We start from the raw sequence: 13,373 nt of genomic DNA on the forward strand, positions 1-13,373 counted from the left end.
GTCACATTGCTGGCTCTGGTCACCCCTCCTGCTGAGAACTGCTTTAGCTGACTCTCCAGGACGGGCTAGGCTGGGAGCCTTGCTGTCCCATCACCCATATCTCTGGGTCCCTGCACAGGACATAGCACTTCCTGTCTGTCTAACCAGGTTATTTTCCAGTTTTCTGCATGCGATGTCTTCCCCCACAGTATTTCCAAAAGTAACTGAATTTTCCCTTGCACAGTGAAATTTGTTTAACCAAGTTTCAGTCACTGAGAATCATTTTCTGCTTGAAGCTTTGACAGTTCCGAAATGAATCCTTAGATCGGACCAGTGTGAATTGTTTAAGAGGAGACAATGCTGCTGGCACTGTCAGAATAAATTCACCTAGATTTTGGTGTCTCTCTTATCCTTTCAAAAAGGCTCATCATTCTCTAAACATACGCTGGAGACTGTCTCTGTTGTCCCCTCTGTTAGTGGCACCAGCTTCTCAAGGCCTGATCTGAGCTCCCTACCTCTGTAGTTATCAATGACTGAAGCCTTTTCCTGTTGATATTTGCTGAGTATGGAAGAATTCTGGCTAGTGGGGAAGAACCAACTTCACCAGCTTTTACAAGATCTAAAAATGGATACAGTATAAACAAGTTTTCCCGAGGAAGGAACAGGGTCCTATTTGTTCAGTAAGCCTCATAACTTTAGGATAAGAACAGACGGCTTTGGGGAACCGGAAAAGTGGCCATCCCAGTTCTCATTTTGTTTGATCTTAGGCCCACAGTACTGTTTCTCCTATCAGACTGCAAAAATCAAAGTAATTTGTCTGTCCTCACTTTGGTCCAGCAGACAGCCCTTCTCTTGACTTAAGTGTGTGAACTCATGTGTTAATAATGCCTTTCTTTTGCCTACTTTTAAAAGTATTATTATTTTCTGTTTTGTTTTTCTTTGCATGCATGTGTGTCTCAAAAACTGTAAAGGCAGATTTTCAGCCTAATCTTAATTTCAGAGACTTTTATATTTAAAGAGCTTCTTAGAAGGTACTTTAAAGTTAGGACCTTCTAAGGGGAGTTAGGATGTGTTGCTGCTTCCCTGTTGTACAAACGCAGATTTCCGTAAAGAAGCTTGCTGTCCACTGATGAAACAGGCTTTCCCCCCCCCCCCTCCTTTTTAAAAATTTGCACTTTCAGACACATTTCTTTCTTTACACATAAAATAGGTAATACCACTCTAGTGGACCTTAGGCTTTAATTTATACAGAGGGCAGGATATAAAAGGCCTTCCTGAAGCTTAAACTTCTTTGTATAACTTGAACTACAACATAAGAAATTACTATGTTTTTTCATGGACAGTCTCATTTCAGAAACGGAAATGTGGAAAATGCTTACTTCAGTGTGGTGAGTTATAGATTGATATTTTATTTCACAAAATAGATCCACTGATATTCCCTCCCAGTCATTCAGAGGAGCTGGACATCTGACTGAATGAAGCAGGAGCCTAGGCGTCAAGGGACTGTCTTGCAGGGGAGACTGTGAAATCCCAGCTTCCCTGCCTGGAGAACAGGACTCCATTCTGTTCTCAGGGCTGAGCCCAAACTTCTGGCCTGGGTGCCCAGGCGCTGCCTGCTTTTTTCCGCGTTCACCACAGGACTCAGCGCTGGGCTTTGGCTTGCGCTGTCTGTCAGACCTGGAGCACTGAAGGAGACTTTTTTGCAGGCGAGGCAGGGTACACCAGACTGAGTGCCTAGGTCGGCGAAAGATAGGGTGACATCAGGGTCAGGCAAAGAGGATTAGATCAGCGCTTGCAGGAGCAGTGAGCCTCAGAATTGTCTTCTCTGTGCAAGCAGCACAGAGGGAACATGAGCAAGAGAAAGCATGACACTGGAGAAGCCGCATTCTTCTTAGGTGAGAACGTGCAGACATAGTAAGAGCACCCTCTGGAAGTCAGCTGGTCCAGCTCCCTTACCACAAGATTCCACCTAGGAGCTCAAGACATGGATTGTCATAAGTGAAGAAGGTGGTCAAAAATGAAAGGCTTTCTGATGGAAGTAGGTTTGGTTCAGATGAAGAAGGCAACCAAGAAACGACAGCTACCATTACATAAGCAATAGCATTATGGAACAATTCATACCATTTACCAAGGGTTCTTTGAAGGGTGTGCTGTTACTAGCCCCATTTTACAGGTGGGTAAACTGAGGCTTCAAGCAGTAGGATACTGGAGACAGATATCAAAAGCCCTGTTGTCTGACTCTGGCCTACAGGCCCTAACTGGCCTACTACAGGATTGGTAGCTTAGTCAGTCTGTGGCAGCTAGGATTACCATTATTACTGTGGAAGGGGTAGTCAGTCCTACTCTGTGTATAATGGCCTTTGGCTTGAAGCCTTTCTGAAAGCACCTGGCAAGAAAGTCACACACTTTGGGAACATTCAGTGATGGCCTCACTGCAGAATGTTTCCAGTAGCGGACTTTCTGAGTCTGTTAATGGAATGCCAAAGCTGTTAAATGCTATAGCATGTGTGACTCACATGCCTCCGTGCCTTGAAGTCTGAGATAGCTTCTTTATCCTTTTTCTCTGAAGATGTATCTATTCATTATTTCTTTCACCTAACCTGTATTTTTTGAGTACCTTCTGTGTGGCAGGCATTATTCAAAATGGTAAGGGTGCAGAGACTCTCAGGAGATGGCAGAGTAGAAGCCAGTGAGCTTCCCCGCTTCTCACAAAAACACCAAAGTCACAACTACCTGCTAAAAGCCATCAACAAAAAAGGAATGGTGGAACCTACCGAAAAAGATATCATAGGTCCAAAGACAAAGAACCCATAACAAGACAGTAAGAGGGGTGCAGCTGCGATAAAATCAAATCCAGTACCTGCTGGGTGGGAAACCCACACATTGGAAAGTAATCATATTGTGGAGGTTCTGTCACAGGAATGAAAGTTCTGAGCCTCACATCAGGCTCCCCAGCCTGGGGGTCTGTCAGTGGGAGGAGAAGCCTCCAGAACATCTGACTTTCAAGGTCAGCAGGGTTTGATTGCAGAACTGGGGAAAACAGAAGCTCCACTCTTAGAGGGCACGCGTAGAGTCCTGTGCACACCAAGACGCAGGGGAAAAGGCAGTCAACTCATAAGAGCCTGCTGGTATTAGAGGGTCTCTTGCAAGGATGGGGGACAGCTGTGACTTACTGTGGGGACAAAGACTCTGGTGGCGGTAGTTCTGGGGAGTTCTCACTGCTGTGAGCCCTCCTAAAGGCCATCATTCTTTTTCACCATGACCTGGCCCCACACAGCAGCCTATAGGCTCCAATTCTGGGATGTCACAGGCTAACCAACCAAAATGGTGGGAACACAGCCTCACCCATTAGCAGATAAGCTGCCTAAAAACTTCCTGAGCCTGTGACTGCCCAATAAACACACCCCTTGACATGGCTCTGCCCACCAGAGGGACAAGAACCAGTTTCATGCACGGGTGGGAAGAAGCCAGTCCTGCCCACCAGGATGCCGGCACGAGCGTCTCATGCCAGCCTGATCCACCAGGGGGCAGACCACAGGAGCAAGAAGACCCACGGCCCCGCAGCCTGTGCAGCACAAACTGCAACCACAGAAAGTTAGGCCAAAATGAAATGGCAGAGAACATGTCTGAGATGAAGAAACAAGATAAAACCCCAGATGACCAGCTAAATGAAATGGAGACAGGCAGTCTACCCTGAGTAATAACAGTAAAGATTATCCAAGATCTCAAAGAAACAGTGCAGGCACAGATAGAAAAGATGCAAGAAATGCTTAAAAAAGAGCCAGAAGATCTAAAGAACAAACAAGCATAGATGATCAATAAAATAACTGAAATGAAAAATACACTCAAATGAATAGAATAAATGAGGCAGAAGAATGGATAAATGAGTTGGAATACAGAATTGTGGAAATCACTGCCATAGAACAGAATATAAAGAAAAGAGAATGAAAAGAAATGAAGAGTTTGAGAGACCTCAGGAGCAACATTAAATGCACCAACATTTTCATCATAGGGCCCCACAAGAAGAGAGAAAAAGGACCTGAGAAAATATTTGAAGAGACAGCAGCCGAAAAATTCTGACATGGGAAAGGAAACAATCACCCATGTCCAGAAAGCTCAGAGAGTCCCAGGTAGGATAAACACAAGGAGGAATACTCAAGACTCACAATAATCCAATTGGCAAAAATTAAAGACAAAGAAAATATTAACAGCAACAAGGAAAAATCAACAAATAGCATACAAAGGAACTCCCATAAGGTTATAAAGCTGATTTTTCAGCAGAAACTCTTAGGAAGTTGTATGATATATTTAAAGTGATGAAAGGGAAGATTCTACAACCAATAATCTGCAAGCAGGAGTCTACAAGCAAGGTTCTCTTTCAGATGCAATTAAGAAATCAAAAGTTTTACAGACAAGCAAAAGCTGGAGAATTCTGCACCACCAAACCAGCTTTGCAACAAATGCTAAAGGAACTTCTCTAGGCAAAAAAGAGCCACAACTAGAAACAAGCAAATTACAAATGGCAAAGCTCCCCATTAAAGGCAAACATGCAGTAAGGGTAGGAACCATTCACACTCAAATGTGATGTCACAGCAGAGACTGCGAGGCTAGGAGAGCACACGTGCAGGGCACGGGCGATGCGCTGAAACGGAAAGGAGCAGCTTAGCCTTGTCACACAGACTGCTGAGCCCAACCCCACGGCGACCACAGACGGGAAGCAGCCAGGACAGGCCAACATCAAGTCGTCAGGTCACAAGAGGGGAGAGGAAAGAGAAAGGAAAGAAAAACACCCACAGAAAACAGTTCCAGAACAACTAATAAAACAGCAAAAAAAGAACGTATACATTGATAATTATCTTAAATGTAGCTGGATTAAATGCCCCAACCAAGAAACACAGACTGGCTAAATGCTTACAAAAACAAGACCTATATATGTGCCGTCTACAGGAGACACACTTCAGACCTAGGGACACATACAGACTGAAAGTGAGGGGATGGAAAAAGGTATTCCATGCAAGTGGAAATCAAAAGAAAGCTGGAGTAGCAATACATATATCAGACAAAATAAACTTTAAAGACTGTTACAAGATACAAAGATGGATACTACGCAAGTGGAAATCAAAAGAAAGCTGGAGTAGCAATACATATATCAGACAAAATAAACTTTAAAGACTGTTACAAGATACAAAGATGGATACTACATAGGCATCAAGGAATCAATCCAAGAAGATATAACAATTGTAATACATTTATATATGCACAAATATAAACGCACCCAACATAGGAGAACTTCAATATATAAGGCAAATACTAATAGCCATTAAAGGAGAAATGGACAGTGACACACTTTATCAATGCATGGATCATTCAGAAAGAAAATAGGGAAACACAGGCCTTAAATGACACATTAGACCAAAGCGACTTAATTGATACTTAAAGAGCATTCCATTAAAACTGTGAAGAACAAAAATATGTGAAGGCCAAACAGTATGCTACTAAACAATCAATGGATCACTGAAAAAATCAAAGAGGAAGTCAGAAAATACCTAGAGATGAATGAAAACAAAAGCATGACAATGCAAAACAAATGCAGCAAAACCAGTTCTAAATGGAAAGTTTATATCAATATAGTCTTATCTTAGGAAACAGGATAAATCCCAAATAAACAACCTAAGGTTATACCTAAAGCAACTAGAAAAAGAATAACAAATAAAACCCGTAGTACAAGCAAAGTGATCATAAAGATCAGAGCAGTAAAAAATGAAATAGAGACAAAGAAAGCACCAGATAAGATCAGTAAAACTTGACGGCTAGTTCTTTGAAAAGATAAACAAAATTGACAAACCTTTAGCCAGACTCATCAAGAAAAACTCAATCAAATAAGTTTAAATCAATAAACTCAAATCAATAAAATTAGAAATGAAAAAGGAAAAGCTACAGTGGACATCACAGAATACAAAGGATCATAAGAGACTACAACAAGCAACTATATGCCAACAAAATGAACAACCTAGATAGAATAAATGGACAGATTCTTAAAAAGGTACAATCTCTCAAGATTGACCCAGGAAGAAATAGAAAATATGAACAGACAAGTATGGAATTGAAGCCATGATTTTAAAATTCCCAAGAAACAAAAAACACTCCCATACTCATTCTATGAGGCCATCCACTCTGGTACCAAAACCAGACAAAGATATCAGAAAAGAAGAAAATCACAGACCAACATCACTAGTGAACATAGACCCAAAAATCTTGAACAAAAATACTAGCAAATCAAATCCAACAATACAGTAAAGGGATCATAGACCATGATCAAGTGGGATTTACTGCAGAGATGCAAGGATTTTTGTTAATATCTGCAAATGAATCAGCATAATACACCATATTAACAAACTGAAGAATAAATGTTTCTTATAGTAAAAACTCATACCATATGATATAAATAAATCATCATACTATATGATCCTCTCAATAGATACAGAAAAAGCTTCTGACAAAATTCACACTCATGTATGATGAAAATCTCCAGAAGGTGGACATACAGGGAACATACTTCAACATAAGAAAAGCCATATATGACAAACCTATAGTCAACATCCCACTGAATGGTGATACGCTGAAAGCATTTCCTCTAAGATCAGAACAAGGTAAGGATGTCCACTCTCACCAGTCTATTCAACAGTTCTGGAAATCCTAGCCACTGTAATCAGAAGAGAAGGAATGAAAAGGAATCCAAATCAAAAGAAGTAAAACTATCACTTTGCAGATAACATGAATCTATAGATAGAAAATCCTAAAGATGTTACCAGAAAACTATCTGAGCTCATCAGTGAATTTGGTAACATTGCAGGATACAAAATTAATACACAGAAATCTGTTGCATTCCTATACACTAACACCAAAAGACCAGAATATGAAATTAAAGGAACAATCCTATTTATCATTGCATCAAAAAGAATAAAATACCTAGGGATAAATCTATCTAAGGAGGCAAAAGATGTGTACTCCAAAAATTTTATACATGCCGATAAAAGAAACCAAAGGTAACACAAACAGATGGAAAGATACCACGTTTCCGGATTGGAAGACATATTGTCAAAATGACTATACTACCCTAGGCAATCTACAGATTCAGTGCAGTCTCTGTCAAATTACCAGTGGCATGTTTCATATAACTGGAAGAAAAATGTTTTACATTTGCATGGAGACACAAAAGACCCAGAATAGCCAAAGCAATCCTGAGGAAGAAAAACAGAGCTGGAAAAATCAGGCTTCCTAACCTCAGGCTGTACAACAAAGCTACAGTAATCAGAAAAGTATGGTATTGGCACAAAAACAGAAATACAGATCAATAGAACAGGAGAGAAAGGGCAGAAATAAACCCATGCGCCTATGGTCAATCAATCTGTGCAAAGGAGGCAAACACATACAATGGAGAAGACACAATATCTTCAATAAACGGTGCTGGGGAAAAATAGCTACATGTAAAATAATGAAATTAGAACATTCTCTAACACCATACACAAAAATAAACTCAAAATGGATTAAAGACCTAAAGGCAGGACAGGATAATACAAAACTCTTAGAAGATAACATAGGCAGGACACTCTTTGACATAAATCACAGCTGTGTCTTTTTAGATCCATCTTCTCAGAGTAATGGAAATAAAAACAAAAATAAATGGAACCTAATTAAACTCAAAAGCTATTGCACAGTAAAGGAAACCATGAACAAAATGAAAAGGTAACTCACAGAATGGGAGAAAATATTTGCAAACCACAAGACTGACAAGGGATTAATCTCCAAAATTCACAAACAGTTCATGCAGCTCAAAATCAAACAGCCCAATCAAAAACTGGGCAAAAGATCTAAATACACGTTTCTCTAAAGAAGCCATACAGATGGCCAAAGGGCACATGAAAAGATGGTCAACACTGCTAATCACTCAGTTCAGTTCAGTTCAGTTGCTCAGTTGTGTCTGACTCTTTGTGACCCCATGAACTGCAGCTCACCAGGCCTCCCTGTCCATTGCCAACTCCTGGAGTTTACCCAATCTCATGTTCATTGAGTCGGTGATGCCATCCAACCATCTCATCCTCTGTTTTTCCCTTCTCCTCCTGCCCTCTATCTTTCCCAGCAAGAGGGTCTTTTCAAATGAGTTGGCTCTTCACATCACGTGGCCAAAGTATTGGAGTGATCACTAGAGAAATGCAAATAAAAACTACAAAGAGATAGCACCTCACACCAGTCAGAGCAAACAATAAATGCTAGAGAGGAGGAGAAAAGCAAATCCTCCTAAACTGTTACTGGGAGAACAGTATGGTGGTTCCTTACAAAACTAAAGCTACTATATGATCCAGCAGTCCCAGTCCTGGGCATGTATCTGGAGAAAACCATGGTTCAAAAGGATAGATGACACCCCAGTGCCCGTTGCAGCACTATTTAAAAATAGCCAAGACATGGAGGCAACCTAAATATCCATCTCTAGGTGAGTGGATAAAGAATATGTAGTTCATATATACAATGGAATAATACTCAGCCATGAAAAAGAATGACAATGCCATTTGCAGCCACATGGATGGACCTGGAGGTGATCATACCAAGTAAAATAAGTTCAGACAGAAAAAGACAAATGATATATTGCTTATATGTGGAACCTTAAAAGATACAAATGAATTACAAAACAGAAACAGACTCATAGAAAAACTTATGGTTATTAAAGGGAAAGGTGATAGAGAGGGATAAATAGGGAGTTTGGGATTGAAATATACACACTGCTATATATCAGATAGATAACCAAGAAGGACCTACTGTATAGTACAGGGAATTCTATTCAGTATTCTGTGATAACCTAAATGTGAAAAGAGATTGGAAAAGAATAGATACATATACATGTATAAAGGAATCACTTCACTGTATGCCTGATGGTAGTGCAGCGTTTTTAATCAACTACAGACCAATATAAAACTTTTAAAATGCTGAGTGCAGCAGTGAGACAAATCTTTGTCCTCAAGGGACACAGTGTCTAATGAAGAGCTAATACAGCATGCTGCAGTCCATGAGGTTGCCAAAGACTCGGACATGACTTAGTAACTGAACAACAACAAAATATGCTAGAAAGACAAGTAATGTGTCAGTATCAGGGCTGGGGATGACGGTTGCAGAAAGAAAAAGCAGAGTTGGGCATAGCTAATAACAGAGACTGTTATTTCAGAGACTTAGGTCATCAGGAAGTATGCAACAGAAAAACCAAGAAAACAGGTTTTTCAGAGTTGTTTGAGGAGGGAACAAGATGGAAGGAGCTGGCTGGTGTGTTATTGTTTTATAAAGGAGTAAGTCATGAACTCACCATCTCTCCAGGACAAACCCGGAGACTGGCTCTCTTTTACAAAGAAATCTCTGTCCTGGCTTTTGGTTTGTCTGGTGTCCATGCAAGAGTTTGTGTGCAATGTGTGGGAGGCAGAGGAAGGCGGGTCCTTTCAGGGCCCCCTCTGGGAGCACGGCAGGCACAGTGCTCATGTCACCCAGCCAGACTGGCCCCCAGGCCGCCTGACTTTCAAATCCCTGGCCATGTCAGCCTCTGAATAGCAGCTGACACACAGCAGCCAGCTGAGCAAGTATTTTCACAAGACGACGAGAAACAAACTCAGCTCGCTGCAGCCTGTGAGGCAGAAAAAATGAATCGAAAGGAAAGGAGTGGGGTGGGGGCAGGGAAGAGGGTGGGAGAGGCGTGAAGAGAGCCTGGGATAGCAACTTCGTCTTCCTGAGTTTGGAGGCAGGATAATTTGGAAGGAAGACAGATATAAAAGGGTTCCGCTCTGGGGAAAACTGCCAACAATTTTGCAGCTCTGTGAAGTTGGAACCACGATCAAAACAGCAGCTGTGGACCAGATGCTGACTTTAAGAAGAGCATCCCTATTGCCCAGGCCCCTCTTAGCGCCAGAGCTCCGAGATGCGGACTTTTCTTCTGACAGTCTCCAGCCAGACAAAGAAATGCCAAGGGGTGGGGGTGAGGCCCTGGCCCTCAGGGGAGCCTGGGATGGGGGTGGAAAGAAGAGCAGCGAGATCTAGAAGCTTCCTAGAGCGGCAGTTGTTTGAAGCCTTCAAGGAGATCCCAGGGTGTCCCTGGTGCGCCTAGCCCTGGGGCGTGGGGGGCTGGTCTCAGCAGGTGATCCTGCTGTGGGGAGCGGGGTGTCAGCCTGGGGATGGACCAAACCCTTGGTTCAGCTGGCCTCTTGAAGAGGAATCCAAGTTCAGCGGTCCGTAGGGAAAAGAAGGCAGCAAAAGCCTAGGAGAGAAGGAGCAGGAAGTGAGACAGGACGCGGAGGGAGCTGGTGAGCTCCGTGCCCCCAGGCGGTCACCCGGGGGACAGCTGAAGCGTGATCCTGCTGGGGGCCGGGGACGCTGGCGCAGTATCATCCACACCCAGCTCCACATCACCCTGACTCGGGGTTTATCTTCCGTCTGCTGTCAGTTGACAGTTAGTGTACCTTCCACCGGCATTTGCGGTTCTGAATTCCTGGCTCTAACCACTCACGGATCTTGCATTGAGTTTATGATCCACGGCTGCTTGACTCGTGGATGCAAAGCTCACGTACGCAGAGGATCAAGCGGGAGACTGGCCGTCCGCAGATGTTGGGACCTGCCTCTGGTCCTGGGACCAGCCCCCGTGGGTCCTGGGGGAGCTCTGTGCTGAGTGACGGCAGCAGCATGCACGTTCTCTTTTGTGCTGTGGATATGGACACTGAGGCACGAAGTGCTGCCCTCTCTTTCCCAAGTCCTCATCTCCGGTTTGTGATGGGACCCAGGCAGGCACAACCAACAATATCCCTACTTATGATGCATGTTGTCAGCACTTTTGTTTTAAGTGCTAAGCTTACTCTCTAAGCTCCTCGATTCTTTTTTCATTGAAGTATTTCCTTTTTTTGTTTTTGCCACAGTGCACACAGCACACGGAATCTTAGTTCCCCAACCAGGGATCGAACCTGTGGCCCCTGCAGTGGAAGCAGAGAGTCCTAACCACTGGACTGCCAGGGAAGTCCCCAGATTTTTAAAAGATGGCACTCTCTGACCTAACCTTTGGCTTGCTTTCTCTGCTGTTGTTCACATGATTTAATCGAGGGCACAGAGAGGAAACGCCACAGCCTCACTTTCCCCACCTGCACCGCCAGCAGCCTGATCCCAGGACTGAGCCTGACCCAGAGGCGAGCTGCACCAGTCATACCCTCCAGAGGCAGGACACTCAGGCTGTCCAGGCTCCCATGTTGTCATTGGCCTCGGACTGCCCCTAGGGCTGTGGCTGTCACATTCTAGAAATCTCCAGGCCAGGAAGCTCCTATTAGCCAAGGGCAGTTCTCCACAGAAGGAGACAGCGTGTGCCCTTATGACCCAATGCCTGCAGCAGCTGGGGGGCTAGTGCCTATGGCTCAGTAAGGGGGGTTTAGGCAGGCTGCCAGCCACACCTGCTGTGGCAGCCAAAACGGCTGGAAAGGGAGAGTCAGTGGACTAATACATTGTCTAAGGAGCGGTTTATATCATATGCAGATCCTATCACATTGCATTATATTATACATACCTCAAGGCGTGGCACTAAGACAGCATCACTAGTTGACTGGATTGGGTTACAGGACAGCTCTGGACCCATTCAGGGACTTGGAGGTCATCCAATTCAGAAGCCCATTCAGTTTAGAGAAGAGAAGACTTAGGTCAGAGGAAACCCTTACTGAGGACAAACTCTGATTCTCAGTTCTCAGTTCTTGCTTGAATCCAAGCCAGCTCATATTTATTGAAAGTCACCTATGTATAAGACATAATTTCAGAAGGGAATTAAAAGACATAAAACTCAGTCTGTGTCTTGGTCCTTAGGAATTTAGAGTCTGGTAAAAAGGTAAGGGAATGGAAGAAAGGAATGACACCTAAGTATTATCCAAATCAAAGTTCAGATCTCACCTCCAGAGCAGTATAGATTTAGGGGCTGAGGGCTCTTGAAGGCAGAAGCAGACACACAGTAGGATGCTTGTCTCAAAGTGATGGGGGGTATGAGGAGAGTAAGAGAAGCCTTCATCCCAACTAAGAAAAAAAAACAATATCCTGCCAGCACTTCTAGTTGGTTGAGGCTGAAGAAGATAAATATGCAAGTAGGGTTCTGGGAACGGGGGAAAGTCAAATAAACAAGAACAAGCCATGTCTTTTCAAAATGTCATTTTGCCTTAAATGCTTCTTCAATTCTAAGCCTGTAAGGGTAATTTATTGAAAGTTTCACTCATTAAACAGGGTTATTTTGAAGTAAAGGCCAAAGGTGGTTATTTATTTTGGAGGAAGATACTGAATCATGCCCACTCTTCCCTTTGGGCCCAGACATATTTCAGTACTGTACTGTTTTTATTTTCTCAATTGTCCTGTGACTCACTGATGTGGGTATTGTCCCACCCACTTAAATTAACAGCCTTTCTAATCTTCACCTCGAGTTTATGCATGGGCCACTTTGGATAGGACCTAAGATTCATTCACTTGTGATAAAAACTCTCAACAAAGATGATACAGAGGGAACATAATTCAACATAATAAAGACCATTTATGATAAATCTACAGCTAACATTATGCTCAGTTGTGAAAAGCTGAAAGGTTTTTATCTAAAATTAAGAACATGACAAGTATGCCTATGGTTGCCACCTCTTTAACATATTATTGGAAGTTTTAGGTACAGCAGTTAAACAAGAAAAAAAAGAGGCATTCAAATAAGTAGAGAAGAAACTGTCACCATTTGCAGATGACATGATATTATATGTAGAAAACCCTACAGACACCACCAAAAATCTAATGGAAACTTATGAATGAATTCAGTTAAGTTGCAGGATACAGGATTAATATATAGAAATCTGTTGCATTTCTAAACACTAATGATGAACTGTTAGAAGGAGAAATTAAGAAAACAATCTGATTTGCAATCAAATAAGAATAAAATACCTAGGGATAAATTTAACCAAGGGTAGAAGACTATCTGTTCTCTAAATACTATAAGACATTGAAGAAGGGTAAATGGAAAGATATCCCATGTTCATGGAATAAAAGATTAATTATTGTTAAAATGTTAATAATATTCAAAGCAGTGTGCAGATTTAATGTAATCCCTATCAAAATACCCATGACATTTTTCACAGAACTAGAGCAAAATAATCCTAAAGTGTGTATGGAACCACCAAAGACCCCAAATAGCCAAAGTAATCTTGAGAGAAAAAGGACAAAACTGGAAGAATCATGCTTCCTGACTTCAGACTGTACTACAAAGCAGCAGTAATCAAAATGGTGTGGTACAGACACAAAAATAGACATGTAGGTCAATGGAACAGAATAGAGGGCCCAGAAATAAACCCACACACTTGTGGTCAAGT

At 42.4% G+C, this 13,373-nt stretch overlaps 1 protein-coding gene across 1 annotated transcript in view; it reads left to right on the plus strand.

The window, feature by feature from the left end:
• Nucleotides 1-13,373, plus strand: part of TGFBR2 (transforming growth factor beta receptor 2) — an 88,449-nt gene that overhangs the window by 67,858 nt on the left and 7,218 nt on the right. The window lies entirely within an intron of this gene.

This window comes from Cervus elaphus, chromosome 24 (assembly GCF_910594005.1).
Source record: "Cervus elaphus chromosome 24, mCerEla1.1, whole genome shotgun sequence".
NCBI lineage: Eukaryota > Metazoa > Chordata > Mammalia > Artiodactyla > Cervidae > Cervus > Cervus elaphus.